Below are 15,107 nucleotides of genomic sequence, written 5' to 3' on the forward strand. Positions count from 1 at the left end.
GGAAGTCAGTCTGGAGATTCCTCAGAAACCTGTATATAACCCTACCGTTCGACCCAGCCATCCCACTCCTGGGGATTTACCCAAAGGAATTTAAATTGGCAAACAAAAAAGCGGTCTGCACCCTAATGTTTATTGCAGCACAATTCACCATAGCCAAGACCTGGAACCAAGCTAAATGCCCATCAATGGTAGACTGGATAAAGAAATTATGGGATATGTACTCTTTAGAATACTATACCACAGTAAGAAACAACGAAATCCAGTCATTTGCAACAAAATGGAGGAATCTGGAACACTTCATGCTGAGTGAAGTTAGCCAGTCCCAAAGGGACAAATACCATATGTTCTCCCTGATTGGTGACAACTGACTGAACACCAAAAAGGAAACCTGTTGAAATGAAATGGACACTATGAGAAACGGTGACTTGATCAGCATAGCCCTGTTAATGAACAACTTAATTCATTATCCCTCTTAGTAATTTTTTTTGTCTGTTCTACTTAATACTACTGGTTTAGTTCCGTAATTAATACATAGTTATTCTTAAGTGTTGAAAATTAACTGAAATGTGATCCCTGTTAAACATAAGAGTGGGAATAAGAGAGGGAAGAGATGTACAATTTGGGACATGCTCAGGCTGACCTGCCCCAAATGGTAGAGTTAGAAACATACCAGGGGATTCCAATTCAATCCCATCAAGGTGGAATGTACCAATGCCATCTCACTAGTCCAAATGATCAATTTCAGTTCACAATTGATCATAATGAAAGGACTAAGAGTCAAAGGGAGCACATAAACAAGTCTAGTACCTGCTAACACTAACCGATAGAATAAATAAAGGGGAGAGTGATCCAACATGGGAAGCAAGATACACAGCAGACTCATAGAATGGCAGATGTCCTAAACAGCACTCTGGCCTCAGAATCAGCCCTAAAGCCATTCTGATCTGGCTGAAAAGCCCATGAGAGTATTTCAGGCATGGAAAGCCAAGACACTCTGGCAAAAAAACAAAAACAAAAACAAAAAACAAAAAAAGCAAAACAAAACCTAAATGAAAGATCTCTGTGAGTGAGATCCCCGTGGAAAGAACAGGTCTTCAAAGAAGGAGGTACCTTTCTCTGAAGGGAGGAGAGAACCTCCACTTTGACTATGACCTTGTCTAAACAAGATAAGAGTCGGAGAACTCAAGGGGCTTCCATAGCCTTGGAAACTCATGACTGGAGCATGGGGAGATTACTGAGGCCATAAACAAGAGTGTCAATTTGTAAAGTCAACAACAGGAGTCACTGTGCACTTACTCCTCATGTAGGATCTCTGTCCTTAGCGTGCTGTACATTGAGACTTAATGCTATAACGAGTACTCAAACAGTATATTTCACTTTGTGTTTCTATGGGCGTGCAAACGGTTGAAATCTTTACTTAATGTATACTAAACTGATCTTCTGTAAAAAAAAAAAGAAATTATCAATTCCCAACTTGACTCTCACTGGGATTAAACATGACAATAGGTCTGATCTGATTTCATCATCATTTAAAAAATCATCTATTATTTTTCACTTTATGTTTCTGTGTGGGAGCAAACTGTTGAAATCTTTACTTAATGTGTGCTAAACTGATCTTCTGTATATAAAGAGAATCGAAAATGAATCTTGATGTGAATGGAAAGGGAGTGGGATTGGGAGAGGGGAGGGTTGCGGGTGGGAGGGAAGTTATGGGGGGGAAGCCATTGTAATCCATAAGCTGTACTTTGGAAATTTATATTCATTAAATAAAAGTTAAAAAAATATATGCTAGGGGGCCAGCTCCATGGCACAGTATGTTAATCCTCCACCTGCGTCACCAGCATCCTGTATGGGCCCTGGTTCTAGTCCTGGGTGCCCCTCTTCCAATCCAGCTCTCTACTATGGCCTGGAAAATCATTAGAAGATAGTCCAAAGCCTTGGGCTTCTGCACCTGTATGGGAGACTGGGAGGAAGCACCTGGCTCCTGGCTTTGGATTGGTGCACCTCAGCCATTGTAGCCATCTGCGGAATGAACCAACAGAAGGAAGACCATTCTCTCTGTCTCTTCCTCTCACTGTCTGTAACTCTACCTGTCAAATAAATAAAACCTTTTTTAAAAATGTTATTCTAATTCATGAATATTATATAAACTTTCCCCAAAATCTTAAAATGTATACTAATCTAACTTCACCAAATTGGAGAGCTTCTACATTTTTTTTTAAGATTTATTTATTTGAACATCAGAATTACACAGAGAGAAGGAGAGATAGAAGGAGAGAGAGAGGTCTTCTATCCACTGGTTCACTTCCAATAGACCACAATGGCTGGAGCTGAGCCAATCTGAAGCCAGGAGCCAGGAGCTTCTTCTAGGTCTCCCATATGTGTGCAGGGGCACAAGGACTTGAGCCAACTTCTGCTGCCTTTCCAAGCCATAGCAGAGAGCTGGATCTGAAGTGGAGCAGCTGAGACAAACTGGCGCCCATATGGGGTGCCGGCCTTGCAGGCAGCGGCTTTACCCACTATGCTACAGTGTTGGCCCCAAGCTTCTACAACTTTGGTGTAATTTTAGAGCATTGTTCAAATCCTCAAGACCATTCCAGATGACATTCAGCACACGAGTCTGCCCAACTCCTTGACTGTAATCTGAGGCAATGTGGTTTTGATCTGGTGGCTCTCACATTGGCTTCTCTTTTTCAGGTGAAAGGACATTTTGCTTGGGTTTATTTTGCCACTGCTCAGGAGAAAGTAGCTTAGTTAGCTTTCCATAGGTCACAGTGATGCTCTCACAGTCCACTGAAATCTCACAGTCTGTTTCATAAGACTCAGAAACTCCCACAGTATATCCTTCTCTCATTCCCTGTGTTCTCTTCCAAAACTGTGAAATTCCCCCATGTATAGCATCTGCTTTTGAAAGTGTATTCTTTTTGGCTAAACATGTGCTTGGCTGAATCAGGAGTCTGATATCAGTGTTGAGCCTTCTGTAAGAGGCTGCTGGCATCAGTGCAGCTGTGTAGAATACACAGGTCTAACTGCATGTTTGTCTAGGCTCTGGACTCAGTGCTACGCTGGAGTGTATGAAGGTAAATCTTACAACAGTACCTGGCAATTTGGATAAATATATACTTTTGTGGACAGACTGAAACAGAAAAAATGGCTTTTGGGAAAACTTTCTGAATTTGTTCCAGAAGATGTTGTTTAAGGAAAGCAATGTGTAGCATCTATAATAAACAAACACATAGCTCACTTTACATTCTGCCCCTTCCCTTTGTGGGTTTATTATGTACATTCAAGGGATATAACATGATGTCATAGGATACACATAGTTAAAATTAATATATTCAAGCAAATTAACATATTCATCCTCTAACATAGAGACCCAGGGTTTTTTGTTTGTATGGCAAAAGCAGCCAGAATCTACTTATTTATCATGAATTTCAATTCCAGTTCATTTTTTACCTGTGTTCCTCATGTTTGTTCACTATTCTCATAACTCAAACCAACTCAGAATATATAACAAAACTCAGAGAAGAAACATCTGAAAACACTGGTATCTAGAAGAAGTTTGTTTCATTGGCCAGGAGCAGCTTCACCTCAATTTGTTGACAGGACACTACATAGGAGCAAAGCTTGAGAAATGCTCCAAAAGTTTAAAATCTGAAGCTATTTTTAAAAGACTTCTGTATCTTCAGAAAATCGGTGCTTATATAATCTTATGTGTAGTCTTTCGTGTGACAATATTTATTATGTATCTGTTATTAGCTACCCTTGACATACTTAGCATTCTGGGAAAAATTATTTCACAATCAACTAAATAATAAGGGAAATACATCTCTTCTATCTCAGTATTGCCGCCTTTCATAAAAATAAATAATTTTTTTTCAAAAAATAAGTATGAGCATGCAAGACAAAATGATAAAGTTATAAAGTCATGCTTGATCTAACTCACAAATACATATTACCTCTGTAAGTTCACCAACGGTTAGTTTTTAAACCATGCTGCTTCCAGGAAAGTGAACACATTGAGCTGAGATCAGAATCAATAATTTAGATAATAAGCACCCCCATTGTAATCTAAAGATACATGAAACATGCATGTGTCTCAACAATCTGGGGCCCACCATCTCATCCTCTCCCCTCTGTAGGCCCTTCTGGGATTAAGGATTAAAAGCCAAAGCCATGCCCCAGGCAATCAGCCCTTCCTAACTGCCTTGGAGCAGCACAACTTCTGCTTGCTGTCTCCTTTGTCCCATATGTGAACGGGATGAATCTGAGGAAGCACAAAGCACAAAGATTCTGCCCAGCAAGAAGTCAAGGACTCCTTGGTTAGCCAGTCCACTTCCTGTTCCTAACCGTGACTCCTTGGGAAATGATATCCCAGTGGCATTGCCACAAAAGAGGATCTTATATACAAAGATGTTCGATGCAAACTTCGATATTTTTTTTTGACAAGCAGAGTGGACAGTGAGAGAGAGAGACAGAGAGAAAGGTCTTCCTTTTGCCATTGGTTCACCCTCCAATGGCCACCGCAGCTGGCGCGCTGCCGCCGGCACACCGTGCTGATCCAATGGCAGGAGCCAGGTACTTATCCTGGTCTCCCATGGGGTGCAGGGCCCAAGCACTTGGGCCATCCTCCACTGCACTCCCTGGCCACAGCAGAGAGCTGGCCTGGAAGAGGGGCAACCGGGACAGAATCCGGCACCCCGACTGGGACTAAAACCCGGTGTGCCAGCGCCGCAAGGTGGAGGATTAGCCTAGTGAGCCACGGCGCTGGCTTCTTGGATATATTTAGTAGGGAAAACCATTGAGAACATTCTTTCTGATCTCTTCTTAAAATCCAACGGGTCTAGTGAGACCCCCAAACAACAGGAAAAATTCACACCAAGACTGGGAATGGGGTTAGGGGAAAATCCCAGTTTTTGCTTTCAAGTGTAAAATATAACAAATGCATGTTACTCCTATAGTTTAAAATGTGTTTAAAGGATTCAATTGGCAAAAAAGAATTAAAAACAGACGCAATTCCTGAGCTTTGGGGCTTGCAATCATGCCCATTAAATTCCTAGGCAAGGAACCAGTATTGTGGCATACCAGGTAAAGCCACAGCCTGTAATGCCAGCATCACATATGTGCACTAGTTGGAGTCCTCACTGCTCCACTTCCAATCCAGGTCTCTGCTAATGTGCCTGGGAAAGCAGCAGATTTGGCACAAATCCTTAGGTTCCTGCACAGATTGGGGACCCAGAAGAAGCTCCTGGCTCTGGTTGCAGCCATCTGAGAAATGACCAGCAGATGGAAAATTTCTCTCTGTGTCTGTCATTCTCTCCATAGCACCTCATTTCAAATAAATAAAATAACTCTTTTAAAAAATTAATAGGAAAGACTAATATAGGAAAATAACCCATTATGGAATTGGCATTTTTAGTCAAGACCATGGAAAGCTAGAAAATAAAGTTCAATAATGGTAAAACCTAGCAATTCATAAAGGAAGAAGAATTTCACAAAAACAGAATTAGTAAACCTAAGCAGTGTGTAAAAAAAAAAAAAATAGAACACAAATAAACCAAGAAGTATGGTAAACTACAAGATAATGACTTAATCACTTGAATATCCTTGTCTGGGTATAACAATATATAAGTTGGGTATCATCTCACTTCAATTAAAAAAATCTGAACTTTTCACTTTCTTTGCTATATTGTGACATCAGAAGAAATTCATTCCCATTACACTTTGTGTGCTTACCTGGGCCTCTATTTGGGAGTCCCAGTTTAGACCAACTTGTGTCAGTTGCAGCCACATTTTCACCATGATCACTAAAATGCCTGCCTTCCATCCAGCTCTCAAATGCAGGCTACTTCCAGAGCTTGATTCGATTCATGTAAAAATGAGAAGGAAAAAGGTTTTAAAAGTTTGTAACCTGTTTTTTTTTAATCCACACAAATATAAAACTATTATTGTACTCCACACATACAAGATGAGTTCTGCAGAATTGAAGATCTCTCTTATCCATATTTGTCATAACATTCAGAAACTTATTTTCATTTCCAACAGCCAGTGCTGGTGATGACACAGATGAAACCAATGCCCTCATATTCCTATGACCGCATACAAATTGATTCAACCATCTCAGAATTCAAAATGGTAATAGGTTGCCCATAAATTTACACAATCTTGGATAAGTAAATAAGTCAGCATGGTATTCCAAATTCATGACTGAAAGATCACACCAGATTTTCTGCAGAATTTCTAACAGTGAAATCTTAAGGCTGTCTTAAAGCCTATCAACAGCGAGATTATAGTTAAGTAAAATATAAACTTATTATTTTAGTAACATGATTAGAAACATATATCATGAGCTCTGAAGACTATAGATTTAGGATTCTAAACTGCCAACCAAATGCAATATCCACTCCGTATTTATTTCTTCCTTATCAGAGTGGGAAGGTATGGTATGGGACAGTAAAGACAGGGCCGGCCCAGACCTGGCGTGGACTGCAAAGACCACCGAGAAACATCCTGTCCTCCTGGGAGCCGCGGCCTGGCCGCTGCACAGCCCGGCGCCCAACTGCGCACAAGACCCCGGAGGGACTCGGCCACATCCCACCCCAGGCCGCCCTCCAGGTTTCCCGGGACCGGCGCATCTCCCGCAGCGGCTGGGCCACGAGGCGCCGTGGCAAGCGGAGGAAGCAGTCTCAAGCAAGGGTGAATGGCCGGGCTGCCTCCCCCGCCCCGCGCGGCGATCGCAACCTCACACTGCAGTGTGGCCCCGCCGCTTGGGAAATGGCCGCCCTAGCGGTTGTCTGACTCCAACGGAGAAGATCGATCGGTGCCCTGTGGCGGGGAGGCGGGAGCAAGTCTCTCACATCCTCTCTGCGGGGCTGCCAGGGGGCGGCACCACGTCCCTTCAGTCCTTGCTCTCAGGCAATGATGACCGATGCTGTCGATTCTCCAGCCAATCCTGGCACGCCTTGATCTATCCTACTTCCGGGCAAGATGGCGTCCAGTGGCGGGCACTTTGGAGGCTTATTTGAGCGCCGCCTAGAAAAAATATGCGATACGGGGCCAAACCTCAGGAGGGAGGACGGCTTCACTCCGTCAAGGTAAAACGATTTCAATTTCATTCATTATCCTTGGGGGCGCTAAGTGAACGGCAGCACCACGCGGCCAGCCTACAAATAGAAAGTGACGCGGCTGCTGGCAAGGCGCTCACTGTGCAGGGCCTAATGGAGCAGGTACCAGAGTGTGACCACGACTGTGCTGACGTCATTGTGCGGGTGTCCTCTGTGTTGACAGCAATACTTGAGCATGGTACTAAGCACTGGAAGAATATTTGAGTGATGTTCAGAATAGTTTCTACCCAGGCAACTTCTGGAAAAAATATGAACTGAAGTTACTTTGTTATGTGCTTTAGTTAGATACCTACTCACCTGAAGTGTTTTTCTTTTTTCATGCAGATAAAGTGGCAACATTTTTTGTTTTGTGTGCGTTTTGCACACTGGTTGAGCAGGATTTTTTTTACAGAACTCCATTTTAATATAAGGGCAAATGACTCTTAAGCTTCACTGTGAAATACAGATCAAAAGCAAAGAAAAAATATTACTTCGTGTTTTTAATATTAATAGACTTTGTTATGATTTTTTGTTATTTCTGTATATCATAAATCCAACATTAGGAACATAGTAAATCTTCCCACTCACTCTCCCCCCTTCATCCTCCTTCTCCTGTTTATTCTAAGAAAGAAAAAGACAGGAAAAAAAGAGTGAGAAACAATCCATTTAGTAATTTAATTGTCTTTAAAGAAGAACCCAAGAATGTTTCATCTTTTGGGAGCTCTTAGACATAACGATAACTTACAGGACATAATAATATCCTCCATTTAATACACTAAAAGGAAGTGATCCTTGATAATACATTTTACTATTAAGTCTCATGATGCAACTCTTTGGGGACAGAGGTCCTGCATGAGAAGTTAATGCACAGTGACTCTTGTTATTTATTTAACAAATAGGACTCTTAGGTATGATATCAGTGATCACCCAAAGCTCTTAACATGAGTTGCCTTGGCCTTGGAAGCCTTTTGGATCCACGAGTTTGACAAGGCAGAGTATCACTATTCTGCCACCTTGGACCTCATTGGTTTAAATGATTTAGATTTTGCAAAAGTGATCCCAAGTGACTTCTAGCTTAAAACAGCATGCAGACTCACTTTTATTTTAAGAAGTAATGTAGGCTGGCGCCGCAGCTCACTAGGCTAATCCTCTGCCTTGCGGCGCCAGCACACCGGGTTCTAGTCCCAGTCAGGGCACCGGATTCTGTCCTGGTTGCCCCTCTTCCAGTCCAGCTCTCTGCTGTGGCCAGGGAGTGCAGTGGAGGATGGCCCAGGTACTTGGGCCCTGCACCCCATGGGAGACCAGGAGAAGCACCTGGCTCCTGCCATCGGATCAGCACGGTGAGCCGGCCGCAGCGCGCCAGCTGCGGCAGCCATTGGAGGGTGAACCAATGGCAAAAGGAAGACCTTTCTCTCTGTCTCTCTCACTGTCCACTCTGCCTGTCAAAAATAAAAAAAAAATTAAAAAAAAAGTAATGTAAAGTCACAGGAAGTCATTGATGTAATTTGAATGCACATCTGTCTAAGGATCACAACCCTACTTGCTGTAGTGTGCTAGAATGGGAAGTAGGTGGCAGTGAATAGGAAGTAATGAAAAGCAAAAAGGCACCACACCCTTCCGTACCTGGTCTCCTCCCAGTTGTAATCCTCTTTGTACCCACGCCAGCAGGTAACACACAAGAATCTAGTACTATGACTGTCCTAGGAAGTTCGGTCAACCAGGAACCCTCAGTCACCATTCTCCATGTCATTTAGAGTAGGAATGTGTACAAACACCATCGTCTTGGTGATAAACTCCCTTGCCTGCTAGCAGCAGCTGTGCCTGGAGTTCTGGGCTGAATGCTGATTCCTTCTAGAACTTTGGAACCAGCTGCAAAGGCTGAGCATTGTGTGTTCCATGAGAAACCCATGATGGTTCAATTCTTCCCTGTGGGTTTGTTCTGTCCTGGGAGCTTTCAGGACCTATCATTCCACTGAAATTTCCAAACATTTGAATCATTGGTTTATGGCACAAGTGTTGGGCTGGATACTTGAAGTGCCTTTTGAAATGAAAACACACATGCCTAAGTTACAATCATTCCCACCATTTTGTCCTTATCTTTCTACTTTGAGGTCATGGCTTCCCTTGCAGAGGGCTGTGTCCAGGGCCCAGTTCAACTGCCTGTCATGTTTCCAGAGAGTCTATTCAACTCATTTAGAGAATGTCTCCTTGCCAAGTGGGTATGAAAATCCCTGTCCCCAAGACCAGGCCCTGAATCCCTCTGTGGCTTCTAGGTGGTTCCATGACAGTTGACAAAAGACTTCACAGGTGTGAAGGTGGGAGGTTTTCCAGGGTTCTGCTTGTGGGCCCATTGTTATCACCTGGAAGTGATGTGGCAGGAGGGGCAGTGGAAGGGGACTGGAGCCTCAGTCCTGTAGGTACATGGGACACAGTTTGCCCACACTCAGCATCAGCTGAAAACTGGAATCTCCTTGGAGCTGCCAGGCAGGGCACAACCTAGTAGATACTTGGACATGGACCTGGTTGGCTCATGGGCCTACAACCTGCAGTTCAGCTAAAGTGCATTCAGGTAGCAGCAGACAACCAACAAGTGGGTGTGAGAAGGGAATGGAAGTGCCTGGAGTAGACCCTGCAGGTACTGCACAGCAGGCATTTTGGAGTCCAGAACCTATCTGGGCTAGGAAGGACCCCATCCCCCCACACACACTCATTGTCCTGCCAACAAGGCCTGCTGCCTTCATTCCATCATGACAACTCTTCTCAGTGCTCAGCTCTCCTTGTGCGCTGACTGCAAATGTCTTTTGATATTTTTCCCACCATTTTCTCAAGAGTTCCTGCACAGAGAGAACTTGATGACATGACTAAAAGCCATATGGCACATTGGGTTTTATTCCTCCTGATCTTTGTTTTTAAATTATTTTATTTCTGAGGCAAAGAGACATGAAGACAGAGACAGAGCTAAAGACAGGCAGATACTCCACCCACTGGTTCATTCTCAAATGCCTAAAACAGCCAAGGGTTGGTCAGGGACTGAAGACAGGAGCCAGGAGCCAGGAATGTAATCTAGGTCACCCTGCTGGGTGAGAAAAACACAACTACTGAGCCATCACCTGCTGCATCCCAGGGTATGCATTAGTGGGAAGATGGAATCAAGAGCAGACTCAGGACTCAAACGCAGACACTCCAATCTGGGATGCTGGAATCCTGACTGGTGTCTACATGACCAGGTCAAATGCAAGCCCCACAAATGACAAATTTATGATTTTGTCAGTTATGTGTAGCATATTGGGAGAGTCAAACCCCATTGTTAGGTTCAGATATGAGATATCAGATCAATGCACATAGAAATCACAAATGCCAACCTTTGGTGAGTGGAGTTCACTTCCCAGATCTCTTTGTGTAACTGCAGGCAGGCACTTAATCCATCTGAACCACAATTTGCTATTTCCACAGTAGAGACACACACCTGTGTCTAACCACAGGCTTGGAGAGGGATTGTCAGCTGGGAGCTGAACAGAGGGTATGGAGGACATTGGATTTGTCAGAGTATATCTGTAGGGAAGCTCACCATTGCCATGACCTTGATTTTTGTTCTGTGACTGCAGATGGGTGGATAGTGTACCCACCAACCCAGTGAGGGAAAAAAAGGAGCATGTTTTTCTCTCCTCATCTCACCCACAATGGCACCAGGCAACCAGCTGAGAGAGGGCAGTGCCATTTTGGGCAAAAGCAGCAGTTGTGAAAGCTCTTGCACTTGAGCCCAGCAGCCAGCTGGGACAACACTATCATGTCAGCAGTACCGATGGCAACAATTCAGGTGCACACAATCAGCAACCAGTGGAGAGAAGGCAACAGTTGGTTGGCACTCTTGTGCACAGCTGTAATGCAGAGATTATAGCAGAGGGGAGAAGCAAGTTCTCCACTGACTTTAAGTCTGGCTGGGAGGATTGATAGGGGGATGAGCATGCAAGCAGCAATATGAGTGGCCCCCATTTGTTCAACATATCACAGGCTCTGGGGCTCAAGCCTCCTGGGCAGAATACCCACAGGCAGCTGGCTCTGGAAACATCTTTGACTTTCTGCAGTCATGACAGTTTACCAGGGAAGGGTGGGTCCTCTGGACCCCATGATGGCAGGAGTAGTGTGCTGAGACTGTGGCAATTCTGTGACTGCACAAGAGAGCTCAAGGTGTAGCTAGATCTCTGGACAATTATTGTATGTGATTCCATATGCTCAGAGCTCCCTGATTGCCTGGGGTGGGATTGCAATGGGATTTGTGTTCATAATGAGAACTGCACAGATCCTTTGTGTGGTTCATATGGCAATGTGGATAAAATTTTCACCCACTGTGAACTAAAACCTAGGTTTTCAAATTGCTCACTTGGAAGAGAGGAGGTGAGGGTGTGATTACATCAACAGAGGTGACCTTTCTGCTAAAAAGAGATCTACCTCGCCCAATTTGGATATCATCATGAATATGGACCCATCCTGCAGCAGTGACCAGAGCTCCCTGGCCACACTCGGCACATGCCTCTGGGGTTTCACTGAAAGAGCAAATACCCCCACTAAGCCACAGAGGCATAATTCAAAGATAAAAACCATCAGAGCAAAAACCAACAAGTATTTTTCCACAAATGCTTAAAAATAACAAATCAAAATTGAAAGAATTTGTCACCATTCAGCCTTACAATGATGCTTAAGGATGTGCTACACACAGAAGCATGGAAATATAGTCATCACTGTGAAAGACTGTGAAGGCAGAAAATCTCCCAGTAAAAGTACAAAGGAAATGCAAACAAAAAGTAGGAATATTTATAGGAAAATGATGGACAAGTAGTTACTCGTGAATAGTCACCTTGAATGTAAATGGCCTAAACGCTTCAACTAAAAGATACAGGGTGGTTGAATGGATTAAAAAGCAAGACCCATCATTTGGTGCTTACAAGAAACACATCTCACCAACAAAGATACAGATGGATGAAAATGAAAGGATGGAAAAATGTCCAAACTAACAGAAAGCAAAAACAAGCATGGATAACCATCCTAATAGCAAACCAAATTGACTTTAACACGAAAACTGTTAAAAGAGACAAAGAAAGAAACTGTAATGATTAAGGGATTAATTCAATAAGAAGATGTGACTATAATAAATATATATGCACCCAATGCCATGGCAACAGGCAATTCAAAATAAATGTGTATGGATCTAAGGGGAGACATAGACTCTAATACAATAGTAACAAGAACTTCAACACCCCATGTTCATCAGTGAACATATTAACTAGACAGAAAACTAGTCAAAAAACTTAGGAAACAAATGAAGACATCAATATAACATACCAAAAATTATAGGATATGGCATAAGCAGTGTTAAGAAGGAAGTTTATAGCATACATCAAAAAATCAGAAGGCACCAAATAAATGAGATATCAATGCAGCTCAGAGCAACAACAAATCAAACCCAAAATGAGTAGGAGGAAAGGAATATTAAAATTTAAAAATACCAATATTGAAACAAAAAAATACATAAGATCAGCAAATCAAATACTTAAGTCAGGCATTAAAAAAGGAATGAAATCCTGACATTTGTAACAAAATGGATGGAATAGATTTCATCTGCTAAGTGAGTTAACCCAAACCCACAAAGAAAAATATCTCAGGCTTTGTATTATTTGTGGAAGTTAATATACAGAGAGGAAAATAAATGTGCAGATGGGGACTGGCATTTTGGTACAGCATGTTAAACCACCACCTGTGACACCAGCATGCCATATTACAGCCCTGGTTCAAGTTTCACTGCTCCACTTCTGATCCAGCTTCCTGCTAATGTATGTAGGGGAGACCTGGATGGAGTTCCAGGCTCTGGCTGCAGCTTGGCCCAGCCCTAGCTGGTATGGCCATGTGGGCACTGAACCAGTAGAGAGGGAAGATGTATCTCTTGGTATGAATCTGTCACTAAATGTCACTCTGCCTTTCAAATAAATAAAAATATTTAAAATTGTGTGGATTGGGCCAGCATTGTGACATAACAAGTAAAGCTAACACATCCAAAGCCCATTCCATATGGCCACCAGTTTCAGTCCTGGCTGCTGCACTACTGATCAAACTCTTTGGGAATGGCCTGAGAAAGCAGTGGAAGATAGACCAAGTGCTTGAGGCCCTGCCACCCACGTAGGAGATCTGAATGAAGCTCCTGGCCCCTAGTTGGTGTAGCACAGCCACAGCAACTTCAGCCATCTGGGTAGTGAACCAGTAGGTGAAAGCACTCACTCTCTCTGCCCTTCACTCCCTCCATTCCTCCATCCATCTGTGTCTCTCCCTTGTTCAGTAACTCACTTTCAAAAAAATCCTTTTGAAAAATTGTAGAGAATCGTATTATTTGATATATAGTTATAAATATTGCTTAACTGAATTACACCCTTCCCACGCATTGATCATTGTCATGAATCCCCCATTTTGTGATATTAATAGCCCTCATTTCAAGAAAAGATGTGCATATCTATATATAAGGTGAATGAAATCAAATGCAAAAAAAAGTTAAATCTTAAAACTAAATGTAAATTAAAATAAAAAACATCTACTGCCCATCTCTGGCTGTTTCCTTGATAAACTTCTCTTTGGGGAATGCCTGTGTTTGGTCCAGCACTGACACCACTGGGACACCTACATCCCATATCAGAGTGCCTGAGATCAAGTCCCAGCTCCACTTCCAGGTCCAGCTTCCTGCTAATATGCACCCTGGGAGGCAGCAGCTTAGGTTGTTGGGTCCTTGCCACCCACATGGACCCAGGTTGAATTCCTGGCTCCTGGCTTCAGCTTGGCCCAGCTATGGGAGTTGTACTTACTTAGAGAGTTAAACCAAGGGTGAAAATTCTCCCCATCTGCCTATTGTGTGTCCCTGTCTTTCAGATCAATGAATAAAAATAATTTGGGGCCTGGCATTGTAGTGTAGAAGGTTGAGTGGCTGCTTGTGATGCCAGCGTCCCATATGGTTGCTGATTTGTTTCCTGGCTGTAGCACCTCTGATCCAGCCCCCTACTAATGGCCTGAGAAAATCAGTGGAAGATGGCCCAAGTACTTGGGCCCCAGATACTCTCATGAGAGACTTGGAAGAAGCTCCTGCTCCTGGCATCAGCCTGGCCATTGTTGATTGTGACAGCCATCTGGGGAGTAACCCAGTGGGTAGATCTCTCTTTCTCTTCCTCTCTCCCTTACTTTGGACTTTCAAATAAATAAATATATCATAAAAGTAAAAATTGTTTGGTTCACTGGTGCACCCCTATCCCAAAAGGACCTTCAACCTCAGGCCAGCAGAGCTGCTGATCTCCATTTATATCCTACATTTCTTCTATTTACTGGTGAGAACATAAGCATGGGTTCCTCTCCTTCCACTCCACACCAGGTCCAACAGGGCTGCTGGTTTTCACAGCCTCACCCACCCTGGGAGCACTGTAAGCTCAGGGTGGGGAGGAAAGTGACACAGCTCCAGGCCAGCACACCAGCTTCTCCCACTCTTCTTTCCCGGGTGGTCACCATTTCTCGATCAATTAGTTCTGTCTGTTTTCTCATTGGTTGGTTTGTTTTTGGCTGATTCCCAGAGGCCATAAAGATTGTTGATTTTTTTTTGTTTCATAGCTATCAGACACATTGCCAGGGAAAGCCAGACATTCATACCTCCTTCAGCACTGGACACAGCCTATGATATGGCTGAGATCAGGACCTCCCCTCCCATCTCAAGTCCCAAGAGGTGAGTTGACCCTCTTCAGTGAAGCTCTCCACTCAAAGCCAGGCCTCCCTCAGCTGGCAAGGGGAGGTCCCAAATTTTAGGTTTGCCTGCATGGCTGCGCAACACCATCTCAGGCAGTAAAACCCAGCGTGGTGTACACATGACCTAGCAGATGGAACTCCACCATCAATGCATAGGGTGTGGTAACTGTGAGACAAAATGACACTTCACAAGGGAGCTGGCCTTTGTGGGGCTTCTGCTCAAGCTGAGCTCCCATA

General features: G+C 43.5%; 1 long non-coding RNA gene across 3 annotated transcripts in view; it reads left to right on the plus strand.

The window, feature by feature from the left end:
• Positions 1–6,408: 6,408 nt before the first annotated feature.
• Positions 6,409–15,107, plus strand: part of LOC149120423 (uncharacterized) — a 36,703-nt gene continuing 28,004 nt past the window's right edge. For 2 of the 3 annotated variants that reach the window (XR_016226374.1, XR_016226375.1), the window contains exons 1-2: positions 6,409–7,094; positions 14,739–14,850. This is a non-coding gene — a long non-coding RNA (uncharacterized LOC149120423). The remainder of the gene's footprint in view (positions 7,095–14,738; positions 14,851–15,107) is intronic. The other variant, XR_016226373.1, reaches the window with a different exon arrangement.

This window comes from Oryctolagus cuniculus, chromosome 19 (assembly GCF_051225735.1).
Source record: "Oryctolagus cuniculus isolate XC-2025 breed Fujian yellow rabbit chromosome 19, ASM5122573v1, whole genome shotgun sequence".
NCBI lineage: Eukaryota > Metazoa > Chordata > Mammalia > Lagomorpha > Leporidae > Oryctolagus > Oryctolagus cuniculus.